Source organism: Spodoptera frugiperda, chromosome 25 (assembly GCF_023101765.2).
Source record: "Spodoptera frugiperda isolate SF20-4 chromosome 25, AGI-APGP_CSIRO_Sfru_2.0, whole genome shotgun sequence".
NCBI lineage: Eukaryota > Metazoa > Arthropoda > Insecta > Lepidoptera > Noctuidae > Spodoptera > Spodoptera frugiperda.
In genome coordinates, this window is record NC_064236.1 from 10,396,565 (window position 1) to 10,415,396 (window position 18,832).

General features: G+C 37.9%; 1 protein-coding gene across 2 annotated transcripts in view; it reads right to left on the minus strand.

Moving 5' to 3' along the window:
* Positions 1 to 18,832, minus strand: part of LOC118265290 (carboxypeptidase N subunit 2) — a 50,201-nt gene that overhangs the window by 10,988 nt on the left and 20,381 nt on the right. The window lies entirely within an intron of this gene.

Sequence of the window (18,832 nt, forward strand, 5' to 3'; positions counted from 1 at the left end):
AGTTAACATAGAGATCAGTTAACTGCGATAACTTATGGTTTCCGTCCGAGGGTGCTCGTGGAGCGATCAGAACCTTGGAATGCCCTTAATTACTCTTCAAAATTTATCGGTGATAAAACTATATTGAGGTCGTACAGGTAAAAATATTGTTAATCCGCCCATTAACAGTACTTAAGTGTAAAAATGCTCGAGTCCTGTGTACTAGGAACGAGATTACAGTCTTGTGAAATATGTGCTTCGCTTTGTCCGCGGAATCCAAACCCCTGAAAAATAACGGCCAGATAACAAAAGGCTTTTTGACGCGCCGACTAAGCGGCATCCATTACGTGAATTCCGAAATATTTATTCGCACCTTAATGAAAAAAAAGAAATTCTTTTGTTAGTTCTATCACGAGCGCAAAGCTTATTTTAATTTTAATTTACTTTACAAAGATATGATCTGAACTAAAAAGGGTTCATGGTGACTTTAGACAAGGAAGATAGATTCGGTCAGGATTTAGGATGATATTTTTTCCGCACGCCATTACCGATTTTTTTCTAAATAGATAGGTTTTATTAATATATTAGAAACTGATTTTTAAAATCTGGCGTACATTAGCTGTGTTATTCTCCAAGAAATTAGATCTTCATCTTATACATATTTTATGAATCGAGACACGGAGTTAGAATTCAAAAATAAAGTACGTCATATTTTATTTATCTTGCTGCTTACATTGATATGACAGGATTGTGTTACTAATTATGTATAACATATTTCTGTGTCTATTTTGAAAACTTTGCTCCACTAAGATTTTCCAAACTGTTATTTCTCGTATTTATAAATTGCAAGCAGGTGATTGGTGCCACAATAAAATCTATTATTCTCCGCATGATACGCCAGAGGTAGCAAAACTTTGTTATTTCGTTGTTAAACGAAGTTGTAAAGTGAAGCTCAGTTGTTGTTTTATCAACTGTATAGAAACGGAACGAACAAACAAGTTGTGTGGTATATTCACGGCACATAACATTTCATATCTGCTCGTATACCGGCTAACGCAAGGCCTTTAGTCAATTCAATTGTAAAAAGAAAGAACATCTGCTTTAGTTATTTCAATCGTATACGTAAGTGAATCATCCCGTTTTATATGTTAATGCAGTTTCTTACTAACTACTGTTGACGCAAGATGAAATCTAACAACTAATTACCTAGTAATTGCTTCATTAAACAAATAAACGGAGCAAGCGAATAGTAGCAGCGCAATAACACACAATTTGTGAGCAGGGCCGGCCGTAGTCGAGCCGGTCCGGGGACGTCTCGTGAATATGGATCAGGTATTTAAAAGAGCAAGACATTGCCACTATGTTGTTGAACAATTGAATAAATCCAACCTCCACAGACGCAAGGGTTTAACGGGTTATTGGAGCCCGCTTTGAATTTAGTAACAGGCTTATTATTATTAGGGGCGCAATATCGTTTTTTGAAATTCAAATTAAATATCACCCTCCGCTCTATATAGCAACATTCTTTCATAACTCTTCTTATTAAATCCATAATGCTGTCCCTATAACTTAACTTATTTTATGCTAATCTTGAATGGAAAGCAGACAAGAGAATGTGGCATGTTTAATATGCTGAGCAGGGTTCTGATGACAAACAGGATAAGTACATCACACGATGCTTAATAGGCGATCTTGGGTTGTTATCTTAAGCCTAGCGCGATGCTTATTAGCATTTTGAATCCAGTAACCGTGTATTATTGCGTTACAAACATTCGCCACGTTTATTGAAACAAAACTGTACCGTCGTTGTAGTACGACTAAGCTTTGTCGGGGGTAAGGTTTCGGAAACTTACGCGCCGTAGTAAACGCTATGTCCTTGACCTTCTATTTTCTTTGCACCGTATCTGCCTGGCATTTCGACGAGTCGTAAACATTGTACCATTGTACGATAGCAAAGAGCAGTTACACAAACACTGGCCGGTAGTGTTCGCATTCTATTTTGTAAAATAAAACTTATTATGAATGAAGGTATTCGTTTCAATATTTAAATCGATTTAGTGGAAACAACGTAATCACATGGATGGAGATATTAAGTGTTGTATCACACAGTTTGACGCAATCAAGTTAAACCTTCAAAATCAGTTATACCTATACCTAATCTATATTTCCAGCCTAAGAACTAAGAGAGATTTACCGAAATTCCTACTGAGACGGAAACACGGAAAAAGGCTGTTCTAGTCTTGGATGAAAGATCATCAATCATCAACAGCAGGGATAAGAAGGGTTGCCATAATCCTGTCTTAGTATAGCGGATTGGAGATCAAATTTTTAAAACTTAGTATAGACCCTTCGATAGTATAGATAGTCGAGTCTTATCACACCCGCTGGCCGAGACGGGATGCTAATAAATGATTTCTTATTACCACACGTGAAAAACTATTCCTTTTAAATAAAAGAACACAAAATAGAAAACTATAGGGGCATTTAAAGTGCAGGTAGCGTGCGATAGCTACTATCAAGACAACCAGTATAATGAATAAACAGTTTGTGTTTAAGAGCTTTAACACTAACAACATGTTTTATTAACAGCTGTTTTATAGAGTATTGTAAATGTAAAGTTAATTTAATTTGTAGCTCTTACTGTTAATGGTGACTTTCATGAATACTAGTTTCAATAAGAAAGGGATATAGGCAGGTAGACTCTCACTAATCATATCGAAAGATATTACATTGGAAATGGTTAGACTCGATTCACTACCCTTTTGATTTCTGCTTGTGTGTGTTCAAATCTTAACATAAATAGAGGTAATATAAAATAATCTTCCTAAGTTCTATTTATAATCTGCTGATAAATGTATTAATATTACTACCTAACAAAGACGCTAAGAATGTTACCTATAATAATTCGATAATCGATACCTACAGCCCAAGTAATCGTTAACAAGTATCGACGGTTTGTAAGCCATTTTAGAAGTTAGTACATTATATAAATGTTTTTATTATGATTAAGTCACCGAGTTTACGAAGCTTCGCAAAGTACTTGAAAGTTGTACATACTAGTTCATAATCTGTAGCCGAGGTCAATTAGGTCACAGTTTCTTCTATCAACAACTTACTTAGCTCATGAAATTCATATCAGAACAGAGGTTCATCGACCAATAGAACCCTAAAAACTCGCCCTAATTTATTAATTCCAACAGAAAAGTTTTCTCATTACTGAATTCCCACAGGTCTTGGTATTATAATATTTTTATTAACTATTTGACCGCGAACTTCTCATAACTACGTATCTGGCACAATAAGAATTGCTCCAAGTTCGACTTTGTTTGTTTTGTGTGATCAGTATGATATCGTGATTACTTAAATCACTTTTAATGGAACTGTTGTTGTTCGATAAAAATCATCTACTCTATACATTTTATTGTACAACAACATTTTCATAAAACCACTGAAAAACATAAAACTTCACGGTCCAACTAAAACCGAGCTAATAAAACTATCCATTATAGCATACAACTATGATAAAATATGATGATCGACGAGCGACTAAAATTTTAGCAGCTTCACGCTGCCAACATTTTGGAGTATTTTGTTTGAATTTTAAGGTAAATTATCACATTGTACAGGTACGTGTGGGCTGCGTATTTTTCCGTGCTGCGCCGTCACGTAGCCAGCTAGCCACGCAGGGCGCCCGACGCGTCCCACTGTCACGTACTAACTCACTGCCCATCGCCCATAAAGTCAGGAAATCGCTGCCCGAGCCACGACCATTGTCGTCACTTTTATGGATAACGGGAACAGGATACGTAATTATACACGTAGATTTATTTTATTGACAATTGGTGAACAAATCTAATTTCGCTTTATTTGGTCGGTGACGTGAGTTGGCTTAATTAAACAACCATCCGCCTGGCGGGGCGGCGCACAGACGCATAAAGCATCTGAATGGCTGAACCGCATACTTATGCACAAATTTCTACCGGATTTATTAGTTGAGTGTTTCCCTCCACTAACATCAAGTGTTAAAAACAGAATGTCTAAGTGCTTCCAGGAAACCTCCCGAAAAATGTAGGAGCTTATGTGAGGGACAAGAGAACAGACCATTACTCGTCTTACTATCAGACGCGCCGACAAAGGAAACAACGACACTGACAATAGCTTAAACTCGTTCAACTACTGTTCGCATTTGCTTTGAATTTTGTTCCACTTTCGAGATATACCTATATCAAAAGTGAATCCTGTCTCAACTAAGTAAATATGCACTTGTGTGGAAAATTCGCGCCAATAATTCCTTAGAAACGATTTTCCATATGGCTTTCCGTAAAATGGTCTTTGATAAAAAACGGTCTGTTCATACAGTAAAAACAAAATCACTTTTACTGAAGTTGTTCCTGAATTGTTTTTGTGAAGCTTGTTTACAAATTGTCTTAGATTTATTGTTGTTCTACATTAACTTTTCGAAGTCATGTTTAAAGTATAGGAGTGTATTGATCGGCAAAATGTTTTGCTAATAAACAAGTATTTTAAATATTGGGCGGGAAGCCTGTGGCCACATTATACGGCCAAAGTGTTACCATGCATACTTATATCGTAAACTTTACTAATTAAATATTCCCTATTCCTCATACTGCATCGGACGCTACAAGAATATTAAAAACCTAGTTTTATAGCGAACTCTTAAAACAGATATGGATGCATGCACTGTTGAACTTTTACGACCAGCTTTATTAGCGAATCGAGTGTTTTAGAATGAATTAAAACGTAAGCCCTGGCCGGTACATGCTTATATTAATATCAATAAAATAATGAATTTTATAGAGACCAAAGTCTTACTTAGGTCATCGTTTTACGAGCTCGACCAAGCATGAAAAATGCATTTCAAGATTTATGAGCCTTTTATGTTCAGATTCCGGGACACCCGAACAAAAATGTAATTTGTCATTCGGCCTTTGAAAAACGATAAGAGAAAGGGATAAAGCCATGAAATACAAGCTCACTCCTTTAATGTTATACAGAATATCTTGTAAGTTCAAAGTAACGTAGTAAGAAGAGAACAATCCAGCTCGTTGTGAATCTACCTTATCCCTGGAGATCGACCGTGATCGAAGTGGACACGCTGCGAGCTTTGAATACCGTTTGCACGATTCCAATTCAGTCGTAGAAACATTTTCAAAGCGAGAGCAGATAACACCCTGTTGCTACTAGTGGCTAGTGAGCAGTGAGTAGCGAGCTAACGCAACTGTCACCAGTTAACGCCACAAAGGTGCCCATTTCATAAACTCAACACCAACTAGATTCTACGGTGAGCTTTAGTGATTGAAGTTATTTATCCACAAAGCCTTATACACTGTACTATTAAATCAGAATTCAATAAACTATCTTGTCACATCACATATGTTTAAGACTAATTTTATTATTTCTAGATTTGCCTTCAACACGTGTTGCCGTGATTGATTCTTATTTCTATAAATATTTACCAAAATATACCGAATGTTTTACTTCATCCCAATGGGTGTATGTATGCCTAAATCTCGGTTTGTTATAGGCGGGCTCCTTCGTTGGCCGAGCAACCGCCTACCACGAGGTAAGCGAGATAGTAATGGCCACACGGCCGACCGGGTTTCATACGGGATTGGGCAAGATGAGTGGTGAGCACCTGACATAGAGTGCTTTTCAGTAAGCAAAAGGTATTACAGGATTAAATGAGATTGTTATTTATGTAGGTACCTATCATCGGGACTGATCGTACAAGTTCGATTCCACGAATAACAAAGGCTAGCAGTGGTCTTTTTGTGCCCGGCTCGAGTACAATGAGATAAGGCGTTATATAAAGAATCTTCTCCGTGGGTCAAATCGAGGGACTTTATCGTTATTATTTATCTCTGAAACACATTTGTAGGAGCTTCTTTTTATATCCCTTTATTTTACATGACGACGACGCGGCACAAATTGATTTCTCCGTAGTCCCTCTGGATATGGGTTCAATGAAAAAACACGTAGTCATGCCCTAATGATATTGTACTAACATCTTATGGAGTCCTTCGATATTATTGAATTACTTGTGACTTGACCGCTCAATTTGAAAATATAGACTAAACTAAGTTAGGATGGCTGATAGTCACGTACACAGAGTCCCTCGAATACAAACTATTTTCAAAATGTCAATTTATTCGCTAACTTCTAACGTTTTGTGACACTGGCATCAAATTAAATAAACACCTATACTTACAACTTCAAGTCAAATAAAACAGGGTCCAATAGTGTACCGACGGATAATTAGTGAAGAATCGATAAAGTAATTATGTAATCAAATAGCCTTACGCTATTTGAAACGGTAAGACACTTTAGTTCTTATCCTTGCAGCTTATTGAAGCAGCATTTCAACAACAAATATAACTTTAACAAGTAACACTGTAATCATTTTAAATTAGTCAATTTCTACTTTAGAACTTGATGCCTAATTTTCTTTTTAATTCCGTGGTTTAAATAAATACATATTCGTTGTAAAAAAAAAGTATAAACAAGATGACAAAAAACTGAATGTATACAATCATGCATACATGAATTATAATTCATACGATTATAAAATACGATTATAAAATACGACTTTTTTACAAAGTGTGAAATAAAATACTTTTTACAAAAAAATAAACCGACTTCACTAAAAAAGTTAAAAATAACTTTAATTTCGGAAGTCGGTGTTTCTCGGTATTATTTGTTTGTTACACCGACTTCCGAAATTAAAGTTATTTTTAACTATTTTAGTGAAGTCGGTTTATTTTTTTGTAAAAAGTATTTTATTTCACACTTTTTAGTTGCGATACTCAGTATCGCAACTAAAAAAGTCGGTTAAAATTCTCTATTTCAATAACTACTTTATTTATTTATTTGTATTGTCACAGTCACTTAATTAACTTTATTGTGATTTCTATGTGAGTATGAAGTTCCATTGGCCATTTCTGGTCTTCTTCATCAGTTCCACCTCTTCAAAGGTTACTTTTTGACTGTAAATGCTTCAATTCTAGATGAATATACCAAAATCACTATATAGTTCCCTATAATATTTGAGGAGTTCCCTCGATTTCTCTAAGATCCCATCATCAGATCCTAACTTGGTGACAATGGAACTACCTCAGAACTATCTACTTTCGAACTAAAAAAGAATTTTGAAAATCCGTCGACAATTGACGGAGTATTCGATGAACAAACATACAAAAAAAAAAAAAACATACAAACAGCCGAACATAGTACCTCCTTCCAGTCCTTTTTGTGAAGTCGGTAAAAAACCTGTAGTAGAATGTAAAACTAAGCATACAATTGAACAAACAGATATCTGGTTTAAGGCGCACACTGGCATCAATGATTATAATCTTTACCATTTTTACAATACAAAGTGGCGCGTCGCGACGTTTAGTGCTCGCTCTGTACATCATTATTTCTTTGTTCGACACCCTAAGAAAGACATCCAGTTTGCTTGAATAGAATCAAAAGCAACAGTACAGCCAGCTGTTTCGATCAGTAGTAGACTCATCACAAATTGCGTCGCACTTTTAAACAACTCCAAAAAGGAGGTGACACTTAATTCAATTTTGATAATCCCTTTTTATTTGGATCATTTATGTACGAGTATGTATAACGGAGGTGGTCCCACCGTCAGCAAGTTGGATTTAGAGAATGAGATCCTCAAGAAATTGAGGTTAATCTTCGTACTATACTCGTATAGACACTTTTTCTAGTTTATAATATACTAGCTTCCGCCCGCGACTCCGTCCGCGTGGATGTCGGTCTTCGCGTGGATGTTTTATTTCTCCATTTTGTGTAACTCTGACAATGACATCTTATAAATATCTATTGGACCCAAATACGGCGAGGCCCATAATAATTAAGGATATCCCTATATTGCTGTTAAGCTTGCGTTCTGTAGTATAAAAGTGAAAAATTAAGAATTTTTTTTCTACATATTTTTCCAGGATAAAAAGTATCTTATTTTATGCCCAGGATAATAAGGTATAATTATACCAAGTTTCATCGAAATCGAACCGTTAGTTTTCACGTGATGCCTGAACATAGAGATAGACAGAAAGACAAAAAAAAAATAATCACATATTCCGGTTTAGTATCGATCTATCTATATATATAAAAATCAATTGCTATTCCTTTGTCTCGCTAAAACTCGAGAACGGCTGGACCGATTTGGCAAATTTTGGTCTTGAATTATTTGTAGAAGTCCAGGGAAGGTTTAAAAGGTGAGAAAATATCAAATAATTGACGGAAAAACCCTAAAAACTGCCCTTTCCTTTATCCCATACAAACGTTTTCTAACTAATACGTAGAGTCAATTTGAGCTTTATTGCTATTGGATAAAGTTCATTGTTGGATAAATGCTATTGGATACTAAAAAACAAATGCTATTGAATAAGTGTGCGTTGGAGACTTGGAGCACAGAATCCCTACTAATATTATAAATGCAAAAGTAACTCTGTCTGTCTGTAATTACGCTTTCACGCCTAAACCAGTGAACCGATTTTGATGGAATTTAGTACTGAGATAGAATAGACCTTGATACTTTTTATTGCAAAAAAATAGCGGAGAATGGGTAAAAATAAGGGATAAATGGTAATATGGAAATTCGTCATTTTAAAAGCTGTAACAGTAAAACTTTGTATTTAGATACTTAATGAGGAACGAAAGAACATGGTCTACTTTTTATTGCAAAAAAATAGGGGAGAGTGGGTAAAAATAGGGGATGAATGGTCATATGGAAATTCGTCATTTTTAAAGCTGTAACAGTGAAATTTTGTATTTAGACACTTAATGAGGAGCGAAAGAACATAGACTACTTTTTAATAAAAAGGGTAGAAGGCGTAGTATGTTTGATAGAGGAGATTAATGTTTGCTTGAAAATTCGTCATTTTCGTTAATACGTTGCCTGTGGCTTCACTCGCGTTCGATTCTTATTTAAATACACATATACTTATTTAAATCGCCAATATCCCTACTACCATACTAATGTTATGAATGCGAAAGTAATCCTGTTTGTGTTGAGGTTACGCTCGCACGAATGTTTTTTTTTGGAATATAACAACGAAACAATGTATTTTTTTATTGATAGGCAATATATAGGAAATTAAAGGATAATAATATAGATAACCTTGGCTACTTTTCATCATGATTATAAAATGATGAATCGGCGGTCGTGATTTCTTTGGAATACATATCTTTAAAAATGCTAACAGTAACATATTTTCAAGTACCTAATTCACATTTTAGATGACATACGGCAGCAATTTGACCACTAACACCACTACGCAAACGAAGTCGCGGGCAAAAGCTAGATTCAATAAATTTTCATTTGTACATGTCAAATATTTGTTGTTTCTAAATTCAAATTCTGTAAATAATGATTGACATTTATGCATAAACGATGAAAAGGGTGAATAAACAATTGTCTGTATTTTTTTTAATCTATTGAAAATGTTGAAAAGTGCATTAAGCATTAATAGAAATTCCTCAAATATTAATTATGCGTGCGTTCAGAAATAATGACAAATTATCAACAGTTACGCGTGTGTTCAGAAATTTATTTTGTGTAAATTAAAGTTTCTATTCACGTTTTCGAACAAACGATGCTCTTTCAATGTAGTCTATTGGTGTGAATGACATTGACATTCGTATAGCGCGTTTTTTAAAATATGCAAAATTAAATGTATATTTTTCAATATTTCTGAGAGATTATCTTAATATTTCTTCGAGTTTTAAAGACTAAGAAGATTTTTATTTGCTAATAAGTGTTTGTTAATCAAGGTAAGTTCACATCTTTATTATTGATTTTTAGTAACTTTTGGTGACTACACAATACTACAATTTGGTATACACGGTTATGCAGAAAATGTATGAGAGCTTTTTATTTTCAGTTGGAATTTCGTTTTTAACAATGCTACCAACCAGACGTACAAGCTTAGGCCGCAGAACTCGAAATACGGCAAGTCAAAGAAATATAACAGCAAATCAAACTGCGAAATGAACTTGAACTGAATCGATATCAAGATAGAAATGTTGTGTTTAATCCCCACAAAGCTGCATTCAGTTATAATGTGGCAATTGATTACAGTTCAGAGCAAATTGTTGCTATTCGACTAATGAATATTGTGTGTACACATTGGGATTGAAATTAAAAAAATGAAGCCTCTGGATTGTGTTCCGCCAGCGGCCAAGTCAAATTGACGCCATTGGTACCGCCACCAGAGCCACTACATTCATTGGTTCATTTTTTGACTCATATCCAGCAGTACAATAATTGCTTTCAAATGACATCATTTGGGGCAACAAAAGTTATACGAGACAATTTTTTGCCTACTTTTAGCAAGTAAGTATAATGGCAAACGTTTTTTTTTAGTTTTAAAACCAGCTGGTGCAAAATATGTCGAGTCAGTGATGTGTTTATTTTGTAAACAATAAATCAAATACATAATAATAGTCTATAATCCGAAGACTTAATCAGCAACATTTATAACATGTTGTATTTTATAGTGGCATGAGCAAGATGTTCTTGGTAAAGCCTACTACCTAAAGCTGCCGTGGAAGGCTGTTTAATGTCGAGGTTAAAAGTAGTTTTAATTTGAAATGATGTAAAGTATTGTGGCAGTATTTTGCGAGCCACATGGTGGTACAATTTGCTATACAATTGCCTGTATACATATTTATATTCTTGCAGATTCAGGGATTCAAATATATCATCAAACAGGTTCCTTATTGCCAGTGCCTGTTGAAGACTATACATTTTTGCAAATATATTTTATGGACAATCATCATCATCATCATCATCAGCCGAGAGACGTCCACTGCTGAACAAAGGCCTCCCCCTTGGTCCTCCACGTAGAACGACAAGCCGCCACCTGCATCCACTGGCTCCCCGCCACTCTGACGATGTCGTCGGTCCACCTAGTGGGAGGTCTGCCCACGCTGCGTCTTCCGGTCCGCGGTCGCCACTCAGTCACCTTCCTGGCCCAGCGGCCATCAGTCCTCCGAGCGACGTGGCCTGCCCATTGCCACTTCAGCCTGCATATTTTGAGAGCTATGTCTGTAACTCTTGTTCTTTGGCGAATTTCCATATTTCGGATTTTGTCGCGCAAAGATACTCCGAGCATAGCTCTCTCCATCGCACGCTGGGCGACTCTGAGCCTTTCTAAAAGGCCAGCAGTTAGGGACCATGTCTCGGTACCGTACGTCATCACTGGCAACACACACTGGTTGTACATCCTGGTCTTCAGACACTGCGGGATTTTTGACGAGAAGACTTCATGCAACTTCCCAAATGCTGCCCATCCGAGTTGGATTCTTCGAGCGACCTCTTTCTCGAAGTTGGACCTACCTAGCTGGATGATCTGACCCAGGTATGTGTAGTGGTCTACAACTTCGAGTATATCGCTCCCAACGACAACCGGTATAGATGCAACATGGACATTTGACATGATTTTCGTCTTGTCCATGTTCATTTTAAGGCCCACCTGTTGGGAAACGGTATTGAGGTCGCTGAGCATGGTGTTCAGCTCTTCCAGCGACTCTGCCATTACGACTATGTCATCGGCGAAACGGAGATGAGTGATGTATTCGCCATTAATGTTGATGCCGCGTCCGCTCCAGTCCAAGAGCTTAAAAACGTCCTCCAGTGCGTTCGTGAACAGTTTCGGAGATATAACGTCTCCCTGTCTCACGCCCTTCCGCAGCTGGATTGGCCTCGTAGTCTCTTCCTGGAGTCGGATGCGCATGGTGGCGTTGTTATACAAACACTTCAAAACCTCGATGTATCTATAGTCGATGTGGCACCGCTGGAGAGACTGCAGCACCGCCCAGGTTTCGATTGAATCGAAGGCTTTCTCATAGTCCACAAACGCCAAGCATAGTGGCAAGTTATACTCCTCGGTCTTCTGTATAACCTGCCGCAGCGTATGAATGTGGTCTATGGTACTGAAACCTTTTCGGAATCCGGCTTGTTCGGGAGGCTGGAAGTCATCAAGCCTGCGTTCGAGACGGTTCGTGATGACCCTCGAAAACAGCTTATACACATGGCTCAGAAGTGAGATAGGTCTGTAGTTCTTTAGCAGACAGTTGTCGCCTTTTTTAAAGAACAGAACCACCACACTCCGTTGCCATGCTGCCGGCGTGGTTCCCTCGATCCACCCGCTCGCAGAAGTTCCGACGTGATTCCGTCGAGTATGACGGAATTGAATAGCTTCTGGAGGACTAAAAGTATCGGTTTTCCACCCGCTCGCAGAAGTTCCGACGTGATTCCGTCATCGCCCGGCGCCTTGTTGTTTTTAAGCTGTTTGAGAGCCATCCTAATCTCGTACAGGCTGATGTCTGGGATATCCTCAGTGTAGTGCCGCGTCAGTTTAGCTCTTGGGTCCCGAGCTGTACCGACGATGGGTTGCCGTGTTGAGGTGTATAACTGTCCGTAAAACCTCTCGAGCTCTCCGAGGATCTCGGACTTCGACGAGATGACGCTGCCATCCTCGGTCTTCAGCCTCGTCATTTGGCTTTGCCCAACAGACGAATTCTTTGCGAAGACTTTTGAGCCCTTGTTTCGCTCAATTAAGTCTCTGACTCTTGCGGCGTTATAGGCCCGCAGGTCACGTCGCATGTATTTCGAGATTCGTCTATTGAGCTTGCCGTATTCAGACATATCGTCTGAAGACTGCAGCCTCATCTCGCTACGATCCTTAAGAAGTTTTAAGGTTCCGTCGGAGAGCTTTTGGGGCCTGTTTCGGCGGGGGTCTTGAAGAAGTCTGACCCCACTGCTCGGACAGTTTCCACCAACCCATTATTTATCTCGTCCACGTTTCCACAATCAGCTAGACACTGGAAGCGATTTTGCAGTTGGAGTTGGAACTGCTCGGGGTTTTGGATCTGGGCACGTCCAGGGCGGAGCGTGGACTTCACCAGGCGTGACCGCTCTAGTTTTATATTGATGTTCAGTGTGCCCCTGACAATACGGTGATCGCTACCGGTTTTCACCTTCGCTATCACAGAGACATCACTGAATATACGTCTTTCGGTCGCCATGATGAAGTCGATCTCATTTTTGGTAGAACCATCAGGGCTTATCCATGTCCACTTCTTGGCCGGTCGCTTCTGGAAGAAGGAGTTCATCAAATAGAGTCTCTCCCTCTCCATAAAGTCGACCAGCCGCTGGCCCCGATGGTTTCGCTGCCCATATCCAAATGGCCCTATTCTCAACTCATCGCTATTCCGTGTGCCCACCTTTGCATTGAAATCCCCCATCACAACGGTGAAGTGTGTTTCGGAGGAGTGTATGGCTTTTGAAATTTCCTCATACAGATCCTCTACTTCGTCGTCACAATGTGTCGAGGTCGGCGCATATACCTGTATGACCTTCAGCGAATACCGGTTAGATATTCTGAGTATAAGGTACGCTACCCTGTTCGACACACTGTCGACCTCACACACGTTGTTGACGAGAGACTTGCGGACGAGAAATCCGACACCACCCTGGGATTTACGGTCTCCTTCCCGGAAGAAGAGCAAGTTGCCGGAATCTAGGATTATCGTATCCTGACCCTCTCTTCGGATTTCAGATAGTCCCAAGATGTCCCACCGCATTTTGCTCAATTCTTCCTCCAGCTCGACAATCTTCTCATCAGTCCGCAGTGTGCGGATGTTGTGCGTTGCCAGGGCCAAAGTTCGTCGGGGGTGGTAGCGCTTTCTCTGCCGGGGATTCTTAGCACCCCCTGCTCCGCCGTTACCTGATCCGCTACCTAGATCAGGAATAGCGGAGCTGCCGGGGACTGGGGGCCGTGTAATTTTGTTGTCGCTCATAGTGAAAGGGGGGGGGTTGCCATAATCCCCACGCTTGGCAGGCGGCTTGGGGATCGCAGTTAGGTCACCGATAAATTTTGAGAATGCTGCTGCCCATTCCTCGGTGGCTGGTCGCAGTTTTAGGACGTACCCGGGTCCAGGACGTACCCGGGTCCTGGACCCGGGTACGTCCGGACAATACGTTTTATGGACAATTCAGCAAGAGAAGTCGATCAGCGTTGTGCACACAACAACTCAGTAAAAAGATCCATTGTGATGAAAAACTTCAAACATTTTTCCTTCAACACAATGAATTAGTTGCATTAGACCGATGCATTAGACATTCACAAATGCATTAGACCGCATGCCATCAGATAATCATCAGAGCCGATAAGGCGCCTGCAGGACAGTGAAATGATTGAATCCTATGAAATAAACACTATTATGAAAATATATTTTGTTTTTTTTTTAATTAGTAAAGTCCTTTTCAGGTAAGTATAGTGAGATCAGGAAATTATGGATTCATTTTTATATGGAGGATATTTATAGATTCCAATTCAAATTGAATAGGGACTCATACATAACTCAGCTATACAAAATAAAGTAGAGCATCATTGCTACGCGAAAGCGGTACGAAGTTCGCTGGGTCAGCTAGTAATTAATAAAAGTACCTACGCCTTTACCTACTTAATAGAAACTAAGCGTAATTCATGTATATATTTGGTGTTTCTGTACCGATTTCTATGATTATTTTTTTTATTTAATAGGTAATAATGTTAACATTTTTAGGGTTCCGTAGCCAAATGGCAAAAAACGGAACCCTTATAGATTCGTCATGTCTGTCTGTCTGTCTGTCCGTCCGTCCGTCCGTCCGTACGTCACAGCCCTTTATTTCTGAAACTGTTAAGCCTACATAGTTGAAACTTTGTAGGTTGATGTATTTTGGTAACCGCTATTCGAATTTTGAATAAAAATTAATAAATTTTAAAATTAAAGGGGGGCACTCCATACATGGAACTGATTCAAAAAATTTTTTTAACATTTCTGTGATGGGTGTCTATGGATAGGTCTTTTAAAAAGACATTAAGGTTCCTAAAACCATTTTTCGTCAAAATTAAGCGTTTGAAAGTTAGACGCTTCCAAAGTGGAAAAATAATTGCCCCCCCCCCCTCTAACTTTTAAAATAAGAGAGTGAGAAAACTAAAAAAAATATATGCTGTAGATTTCAATAGAAACTAACAACGAAAATTAGTTTGAACCAGATATCATTATTAGTTTCTAAGAAATAAAACATTTTCAAAAACCGCAAATATAACTTTGTCGTTCATACAAACACTATGTAAAACCAAGTTATTTTATAACTTTTATATTATATCATCTACTTGCTGTCACGGAACCCTTCATGGGCGAGTCCAACTCGCACTTGGCCGATTATTAATTAGGGATGAATGAGTGTCATAAACGTAAGAATAGGTAGACAAATATAATCAGAAAGCTTCGAACTGCTAAGCTATCGGGAGTTATACGTGTTATTGTGAGTCAACCATAAAAGATAGACATTTGCTGTCGTAGAGTATTTTTAAACAATTTTAAGGAGAACATTTCCGTCATATATGATTTCTGTGTAGCTTTAACCATTAAGGCTGCACACGCGACGGAATCTTCAAAAATGGAGTAAGTTCTCCGGTTTTCCCAACATTTCCCTTCACTGCTCTGCTCCTATTGATCGTAGCGTGATGAAAAGTTTACTATAACCTGCCCAGGAGTATGAAGAACAATTGTACCAAGTTTCGTTGAAATATGTCGAGTAGTTTTTGTTTCTATAAAGAACATACAGACAGACAGACAGACAGACAGACAGACAGACAGACAAAAAAATTTCTGATTGCATTTTTGGCGTCAGTATCGATTACTAATCACCCGCTGATAGTTATTTTGGAAATATATTTCATGTACAGAATTGACCTCTCTACAGATTTATTATAAGTATAGATTATGTAAGAACCAAGTTTTAATACAAATGCATCCCTTTGTTATTACAGTATGGGCTCTATCCAGCCACATAATTCAATTACGTATTTATGAATCGTATAACGGCTCCGTGTTTGAAGAACATGTGGACATTATAATATTAATCATGTTTTAGAATATATTTTGCAGCAACGGTAGGGACAACAAACGATAATTCAATTGAATGGTGGATTGAACGAGAGCAATAGGATTCCTTTCGCACCCATTCAAGTATGGGGTCATATTATAAAGGGTGACATACACGTGTAAGCTTTAGTAGGTAATATTTTTCTTTTGTCGTAAAGTGTTATAGCCATTAAACAGGCGTTCGTCCTCGACCGCGGCGTGTAGCCGAGGTGTACTCGTATTTGAACACTACGGTAGCGTACCGTAAACCATTGTAATGCCACGACACGTGTTATAGATGACAAATGCGTGATAAAGGACGATGGCACAATCTCGTTCATAGGCAAAGGGAACTTAAGAGGGCCGGCACATTTATTAGGCCAGCTATTGATATTCAAAGCGAGATTTTAAATAGAATAAGGTTCTTATTATACGTGTGTGTCGGCGTGGGGGCGACCGCGGGGCGCGACGGGCAAGCGGTTGAACGAAGCTCCCCCTAATAAGAATACCGTTAAGGGTAATAGGGTAGGATTTGGAACATGGAGAAAAGATTACGCACCCGCCAGAGACCTTTTTACTAACCACTGCCTTATTTGTGTGCCACCACTGCCTTCTGACAATTCGCTTAAAGTACAATTCTAACAAAACAAACAAGACACAAAACCCAAAGAATTAAATAAATGTTTATTTACTTGAAATAATGAAAAGGCTCCTCTACGGGAATGTTATCCATTCGAATAATACAGGATGTTCATCAATACGGATAGCAAAGCATTTGTTTTAAACAATTTCGCCGACATGTAGGCTGACAATGAGAATGAACGCTTTCATTTATATTACCGACGGGTTTCAATTAATATCGAACCCGGCGCAGAATAAAACACTAAATTACAAGTGTATTAAATTACTTGACTATTATAGGCGTTGGTACAATTGTTTTATTAAATGAATATTCGAAACTTTAATATAGGAATGACTTTAAATGGAATAGATGGCAAAGATAAAGTCTAGCCATTAACAGAAACAATGAAATTATTTTACTAACCATATATTGGTAAGAATAGTTGAGGCAAATAATTATTTAAGTTACATTGTAACGATAGATCATGTCATCGACATTCCCAAACTCGTAACCTCGCAGGCATTTTTATTTTTTTAGACTTCAGCCGCAGATTGAGCTGGGATGTATTCTATAAATCCGCGAGCGTTGAGCCCTGCATCATGAAGGTCTCAATTAAAGAAGTTTTAATAACCACAACGAAAACTTTTTTTTCTAAACTTTTATTGGATTATAGACCTGTGTATGTCGAGGCCTCTCCAAGTTGTAATAAACAATTCATATGAAAATGTAACGCGGCTTATTTTTGTATCAAGTATCATAATATATGTTATTTGCGTACTGTCATTCACTGAATTTAATATAATTCTTATATTTACTTTTTCACTATTTGACTTTGTATATTAATGTAAAGTCAAAATAAATCAATATCCAACACTGTGGTTAGATCAACATAACAGCCAATAATACTGTCTCCTAATTAATTCAGTGCTAACATACATATAACATTACAAAGTAGTACGGTACGTCTGATATCTCAACATTGACAGATATTGCGTATAATAGTAATAAGGCCTCGGTATTACCGACCCTCGATAACAAGTTGAAGGGTTATGCTTTGATATCACTTAACCGTGATCCAGCTTAAGTCAATCATAACCACATACCTGTAAAGTTATATCTTCACTAGCTTTTGCCCGCGGCTTCGTCCGCGTGGTTGTGTTAGTGGTTGGTGTTCAAAATGCTGCCGTGTGTCATGTAAAATCTGAATTACTTGAGAATATGTTACTGTAAGCATTTTTAAAGATATGTATTCCATAGATACCACGACCGCCGATTCATAATTTTATAATCTTGATGAAACGTAACCAATCATAATATATCCTTTACTATCAATACTATCCTCTTTGATGGTATTGGTAAACTTCTAAAGTGTTCAAACGTTGTAATTAGTTTATTTACTCAAGATTTTGAAGATACACGAATCAAAACATTTTCTAAGAAAGTCTTCGTGTTCTTAGTTCATGGGGTCAACTCCCTCGATCGTAAGTTAAACAGCTTCAGCACAAAATATTAGTTTCTACTTAACGTCATATAGCTTTTCACGTTAAGTAGGTGTATACTTTAAGTAATTGTATTTCTATGGTTTCTCACGATACTGTGCAGGCGTTTAACTTTTTTATGGAAATATTTAACGTGGCGTAGTTGTAACTACTTATACTATACATATTATTTGTGACATGGACGCTTAAGTTAACTGATTTCAAATATCAAGTACTGCAAGTCATTAAATACATCTGGTATAATTACTAGTGTACAGAGAATGACATTTTACTTTTTTATCGTATTATATGTTAATATTTTACAGAAATATTCCTCCTGTACCTAAAATTTAAACACCGACAACAAATTTTTGATCCAGAAATCATATAGGTATGCGAAACTTTCTTAATTGATTCCATATCGAATTCAAATTATTACAATTCGATTTCTCATACTCTTTCCCTTTTACTGTTTGAATACATAACCTATATATGATGGACCTATCTGATACGGCACTTACGGCTAAATAGAACGAAAATTAATTGAAGTAGATTAATAAAGGGCTCGGCCTTTGATCTTTAAATAAATATAATAATGTATTGATGTGTTTCGAGTGCTGCTTGAATGGCTCATGCGATGATGTCAAGGCATGATCGAACAGAAATAGTAGCGTGCACTTGGATCGAGTTGCTCAAGTGCGTTGTGGTCACGTTGCGGCTTGAGGCATGATTCCCTCCTCACAGAGATAACTATTTAATAAATACACTTTTTATTACCTCTCCTCTGTATCTCTTATACTCC